Here is a 7,418-nt window from a genome sequence, read left to right as displayed (position 1 = left end):
CTTCACATTCAAAGGAGAGCTTAGCTGAATACATTATTCTTGGCTGGTAGCGCCTTTCATTTAATAGTTTGAATATTTGATTCCATTCCTTTCTAGCTTGTAGGGTTTGTGCTGAGAAGTCTGACAATAATCTAATGGGTTTTTCTTTATAGGTTACTGTCTTCTTTTCCCTGGTTACCCTGAGAATTCTGTCTTTGTCGTTGATTTTTTATAATTTTAATACAGTATGTCTTGGAGAAGGCCTTTCTCTGTGTTCTATTGACTTCTTGAATTCCAAGCTCTAGCTCATTCCTTAGATTTGGGAAATTCTCGTCCACTATTTGTCTGAAAATGCTTTCTACTCCCTGCTCCTTTGGTAATTCCTCACCTTTGGTAATGTCCATTATTCTTATGTTTCCTCTCCTGATGATATCAGCTAGTTCTTGTATTTCTCTTTCATTATTTTTCATTCTTCGGTTTCTCTCTTCTTCATTCTGATTTATTTCTAGATTTCTGTCTTCAATATCACTGATCCTTTCTTCCATTTGGTCGACTCTATTTCCCAAACTTGCTATTTCATTTTTCATCTCTTGTAGTATGTTCTTTATCTCCAGAAGTTCTATTCGTTTTTTTTGTTTTGTTTTGTTTTTTTGAGGATTTCAATCTCCTTGCTAAAGAACTCATTCTGCTCATCTAGTTGTTTTTTCGATTCCTGAAAATTTTTGACATTTGTTTCGGATCTCATTGAGTTTTTTCAGTAGTACCGTTCCGAATTCCCTGTCATTTAAGTCACATATTTCTATGTCTGTAAGCTCATTTTCTTGAGATTTTTCTCTTTCTTTCTGAGATGCTTTCTCACCTTGGTTGTTCATGGTGTTTAATGGACTATTTCTCCACCTGGACATTAGTGGAAGTTAATCTACATTTTTTTTTTTTCCAGAAAGATTTATTACATAAAGTTCTCTCTAGCCTGTTGCAAAGATGGTGTTTTTCTTTTGGTTTCCAGTAGGTGGTGTCTAAGCCTGTTGGATCCCTGCTTCATATGAAGCCTTAATAATGACTTTTTTTAAAAAAAAATAGATGTTTAATCACGCTTGCTACCCTCAGTTTCAGTCCTTTACAATGTTAGCAACAGTTTCAGTAGCATTTGCTCAGATTTCCCTGGGGCTCCACGATGGTCAGTCTTGGAGAATATGGGAGGACGGGCCCTCTGTGTTGGGGAATGGGGGCTGCAGCTCAGCCTCGATTTTGCAACCACAGCCTGTAAAAATCAACTATTGTTTCTCTGCCATACCGCTTCTCTGCCATCCCTACTTCTCTGCTTTCTGCCCTGATGATTGGGCCTGCCACTGGCCACATGGAGCTCAAAGCTCTCCAAGGCAGGGCTGTTCAGGGAACTCACTGCACCTTCTTCCGTCCCCCTCTCCTCCTATAAGGAGCTCCGGCTGTGAGAGGCAGCTTCTTTGTTTTTCCCAGTCCACCGCTCAACACCTGGGGTTCTGACCTGTGGTAGCTTTTACCTGCAGATTCCATGCTCAGATGTGCTGATGTGCAGTTTGGGTGCTTTTTGTTGAGTTTTAGATGTTCAGCTTATTGTTGTTTCAAGGGGAGAGATCTGGGGATGTTTCTCACTCTGCCATGTTCCTAACGTCACTCCTAAATTGTTCTTTTGCAATGACTACTGTTCAAAATCTGGTGGGCCCTATATGATCCATGACATAAAGCATGATGAACTCAAATAAGATTGCATTGGGAAAAATATTGTTATTATTATTATTTTAAGACTATTTTAAAATTGCAAACTGAAAGTTTGCATGTCATTTTTTCAAAACTCCACCTTCCTTCTCCAGAGGATTGGCTCTTAACCCAATAGTTTCCATAGGAGCAAGCTGACCTAAAATTTTTTCTAGTGATCATTGTTACACTATCACCTTATGGCGAATTCTGCAAAAATATCAGAAGAGAGTGTGCAGTTGGCTATAATCTATGAAACCTATTTCAAATATTTTGCAAATATGTATTCACACGCTCACATACACACATACAAACACAGAGTCATTTGCTATTTAAACATCTAGGATGGCATATGGTCACCTAGGCTTTTGTATATGGGAGAGGTTTCTCAACAAAATATAAGAAGCTAGTAATAATAGGAAAGCACAGTCAAATCCTAACTTTCTCTGCAGCTTAAAGTCTAGGCAGCTGTTGATGTAAGAAACATCCAAACCTGTGGAGAATTTTTATGCATTTACTTGAGCCAAACTGATGACATTGCTTGCAAGCAGGATCTCAAATGCTCTGGAGAATGCTGGTTTCGCAGTTTCCTTTATACAGTTGGAATGAAGGAGGAACATGAAGGTGGAAGAAAGCAAGGCAGAGACTTACAGGACAGTTAACCAGATTATATGTTCTCTTAAGGGTGGTTAAGCTTCCAAGGGTCTGAAAAAGAGGCATTTCAAAGGTATGTTAACCTAGATGCACAGAAATAAGGTAAAGATAAACATTTACTAAAGAAGTTATATGCCTTGACTACCTACCATGACCTTTCCAGTTAGGAATTTATGATCAAATCACCCAGTGAGATTATTTGTGGTCACTGGACTTGTCAGATTGATTATAGATCTGCTTTTTCATCTAGATGAAAGCTATCCCAACCTTTGGGTAACCTTCTAATTATTGTAAGAGCAATTTTATCATTCAATGCTTGGACTGAAGAATGAGTACATGGTCAAGGGTTGTTTTAAGTACCAGTTATCTAAAACTTCAAAATGATGAAATTGACACACACACACACACACACACACACACACACACACACACACACGCTTCAAAATGATGAAATTGAGACTTATGAATACACATCATCACAGCTGTCGACTGCCAGCCTCTGATTTCTCTTCCTTGGCAGTATGCTGGGGCTTAATGCCACTCTAGTCAACTGTGCAACAGTGTAACAAGCCCAAAGCATAGACATTATCTCTGTTTTTGAGATGTATTTGAGATTCTTGTTTTAACAAGTGTCCTTTTTATTAAAAGTAATGAATCTCCTTTTAAGTGAAAGGTCATTGAAATTAATATTTTTGCTCTTAATTTATTCATACTGAAGAAATATCGAATTACAAGTCTGAAAGAGATACTAAATAATAACATTAGGACTTAATCCCACAGCAACTTGGTAAGAAAAGAGGCCCAGGTTTTTTAACAGGGTGGCCTTAAGCAGTCTCAAATAGATACAAGTTTTTATCAATATTTAATTGACCTTTGCTTCTTTGGCTAGAAACCAGTTATTGGCTAAAATGCTTAAGTACAACTTCACCCCCTAGTTATTGATTCTTCTATAAAACTTTTATTTTAGTGCCAGTAAGAGAGTCAGAGTAGGCATGAAGTCTCATGACAAACCAGGTAATTTCAAGCATTATAAAATAGGACTATATTTGCTATGTTCAGGTATGTGTTAAATGCTTTGCATATATTATTTCTTCAGAATTTAGAGGTAGATACTATCATTGTACTCATTTTACAAATCTTGAAACAGGTTCAGAAAGGTTAAGTGCTTTCTCCAAGGTCACATACCTGTGACAGAGCCAAAATTAAACACAGTCCATTTAGCTGCAACTACACTATATTACTTTGTGCTTTCTAGACCAGGGGTCCCCAATCTCCAGGCCATGGACCGCTAGTGGTCCATGGCCTGTTAGGAACCAGACTGCAAAGCAGAAGGTGAGTGACAGGTGAGCAAACGAAGATTCATCTGTATTTACAGCTGTTTCCTAGCACTAGGATCACAACCTCAGTTCCATATGAGATCATCAGGCATTAAATTCTCATAGGAACACTGGTCCCTGGTGCCAAAAAGTTTGGGGACTGCTGCTATAGACCTCTGCTGTCCAATAAGGTAGCTCCTAGACACATGTGGCTATTTAAATTTAGATTCCTAACAAATAAAATATAAAGGTCAGTTCTTCAGTCACTAACCATATTTCAAGTTCTTAAAGCCATATGTGGCTAGTGGCTACCCTACTGGCCAATGCAGGTATAGAATTCATTATTGCAGAAAGGGCATTGGACAGTGCTGCTTTAGACTCACAAGTAACTGGGATGTCCTCCCTCTTTCTGAAATTGCAAATCATACAAATTACCTTGTTACTTTGACTTCCAGGAAGTTCAATTTCAAATTTTAAGCTTAAATATTACAATAATTTAGCCTCTGTGATCAACATATCAGTGATCATCTTTTCCTTCATCTTGACTTTCTATCTGTGTTTATTATTGTTTTGTTGAAAATGTTATCGTTTCAGGTTTTCTTAAATCATTTGTGGAAAAGGGTGAAATATAAATATAAATAAAATTCAGGACACATGATCTGATTTTTGCATAACCTCCCTGATATAAGGTACAGAATAGGACTCCTTAGCCAACTATATGCTATTACAAGAGACTCACATCTCAAATATAATAATATAGGCAGGATGTTAGTAAATGGATGGAAAAAGCTATATCATGTAAACATTAATCAAAGGAAAGCAGAAGAGGCTACATGACATCAGGTGAATTAGATTTCAGATGAAAGATAATTACTAGAGAGAAGGACATTATATAATGATAAAAGTGTCAACCCACCAATAAGAGAGCAATCCTAAATATGTGTGCAGCAGAAAAGAGAATTGCAAAATATGTGAATAAAAAAGTGATAAAATTGAAAGGAGAAATAGGCAAATCCAAAATAAAAGTTCAAGTCTTCAGCATCCATCTTTCAATCGATAGAACAATTAGATTGAAAATCGGCAAATATTTAGAAGAATTCAACAACAGCATCAAACAACAGGATCTAATCAATACTTTAGAACATTCTACCCAACATCATTGGCATATTTCAAGTGCTTATGGAACATATACCAAGATAGACCATATTTTGGGCCTTAAAACAAACTTTAACAAATTTTAAAGGATTTAAATCATAAAGAGTGTGTTCTATGATACACTGGAATCAAACTAGAAATCATAACAGAAAGATAACATGAAAATCTACTATTTGGAAACTAAATAACATACTCTTAAATAATCTATGGGTCAAAGAACAAGTCTCAAGGTAAATTTTAAAAATACACTAAACTGAATGAAAGTGAAAATACAATATATATAATTTGTGGGACACCCCTAAAGTTGTGCTGAGGGGGAAATTTATAGCACTAAATGCATAAATTATAAAGTAGGAAGTCTTACTATATCTAAGTTCCCATATCAAGAATCTAGAAAGAGAAGAGCAAAATAATCCCAAAGCCAGCAGAAGGAATGAATTTATAATACAGAGAGGTTGAGGGCGGGAGGGAAGTAGGGCATTGGACAGTGCTGCTCAGAGGTCTCTTGTAATAGCATATAGTCTATAAAAGAGCAACATGAAAGATCCTCTGTGATAGAAATATTTTGCATCTTCACTGTAGCAATGACAACACTTTGGTTTGATATTGTCCTGTAGTTTTCCAAGAAGTAACCATTGGAGGAAAACGGGTAAAGAGTAGACGAGATATCTTCGTATTATTTATGTTGCATGTGAATCTACAATTATAATAAAGTAAAATAGTTTAATTTTAAAAAGACAAGCAACAAAAGATTTAACAACACAAAAGTGAGAAAATATTTATCTAGAATATACAAAGAATTTCAAAGAGAAAAATATTTTAAAGATGACAAAGTAGAAAAAGAATAAGATTTGAAAAGACAAGTCACAAGAGAGTAAAAACAATGAAATACCACAATATACCCACCAAATTGGTTATAATGAAATAGTCCTGACAATATCAAATGTTAGCAAGGATTGACTGAGCAACGTGAGCAAGGTTGAGCAATGTATATGAACTCTCACACTAGTCGGAGATGTAAATTGGCACAGCACCTTTGGAAAACTCTTAGGCATTATTTTAAAAAGTTGAAGATATATATGCCCTATGCCTAAGGGCATATATAAATATAACATTGTATATTTATCATAGTGCCTAAGGCACAGATTTAGCTAGGAGATATCCTAAGTGTGGAATTATTGGACCATATGGTCCAATAATAGCAGCATTGCTTTTCAGAACCCCAAATAGCAAATAACCCCAAGTAGCAAATCAACAGAATATGTAATATCAGCATATTCATATAATTGAATAACAGGGAGCAAAGAAAGGAAAAATGACCAGACAGTACACATACCAGGGCTTTAGAATAGCATTTATTGGAGGAAACCAATGAATATAAGGGCAGTAGCGGGTTTGGACATTCCCTATTGCTCATTCCAGTTGGAGTCAGCACACAGGAATAAGAGGTACCCTGGTCGTTGTATGAATGTAACTGAACAGTGTCTCCTAATCAATTTCCTCCCTGCTCACTGCCAATAAGGAAGACCGTTTCTTCACCAGTAAGTCTGAAAACCATACAGTGGCTGGCCTGGAAAGGGCTATGATCCAATAGCTGCATGACATGACAGAACTGTGGCTTCTAGCCTTGTTCTACCACTTCATCCATCGTACATCAGTTAGGAGTGAAAGACTCTCTCTTGACAAGACCAGGGGCAAAAGACTATGACTTGATATGGCAGATGAGTGGCCTGATCAGCATTCTAGTAAAATTGATTTCTTTGAGCACTTGCCTGTAGCTAGTTTCCATGGAGCTCAAAAGCCAACTTATCTTTTAGGAGGCCAGCCTGCAGAGAATCTTGAACAAGTTAATTCTTACTTCTCAACCACTGTCTCTATGTGGCCTCTATGCATCATACCCAATTCCATCAGTAATACATACCATTTCAATCTATAGTGAGCTCTGGAGAATGACTAATACAGTGACTCAGACAATGGTTCTCAAACTTGAGCTGTATCAGAGTCACCGAGAGGACTTATCTGCAGATTGAAGGTCCATGGAGAGACCTGAGAACTTGAATTTTTGAAGAGTTCTCAGTTGATGTTAATGTTGCTGGTACAGAAACCAGACTCTGAAAATCACCAGAATGGGGAAAGTTATGAATAACCCTTCCCTAAACCAGAGGCTGAGGGAGCTCAGAGTCAGACGAGAAGAGGTAACTGAGTTCTGATTTTCAGGTACACTAGATAACCTTACTGCCTTTTTTCATTTGCTGAATACTGATTATTCTACTTATCATTAATCATGATCCATAAACAATAAGATGTGTTGATTAGAGTACAGACAGGCCTTTGGCTGTCACATCATGAAGATCAATTCTGTGGTCTAAATCCACCATAAAGTAACAGTAACAACGCTAATAAATAAAAATAAATCTGCCCTAAGGAATCCAGGCTAATTGGTTAGGTAGCTGGAGTGGTATCATTAGCTATTTAGCCTAGCATAACTGGAATATTTCCTATTGACTTTAGTCTCAATTACCCCCACCCAGGAATAAGACTAGGTAGTGTCTGGTAGTCCTTCCTCCCAACTGCCAACAG

This window comes from Pteropus vampyrus, unplaced genomic scaffold (assembly GCF_000151845.1).
Source record: "Pteropus vampyrus isolate Shadow unplaced genomic scaffold, Pvam_2.0 Scaffold141, whole genome shotgun sequence".
Taxonomy (NCBI): domain Eukaryota; kingdom Metazoa; phylum Chordata; class Mammalia; order Chiroptera; family Pteropodidae; genus Pteropus; species Pteropus vampyrus.
This window is presented reverse-complemented; position numbering follows the sequence as displayed.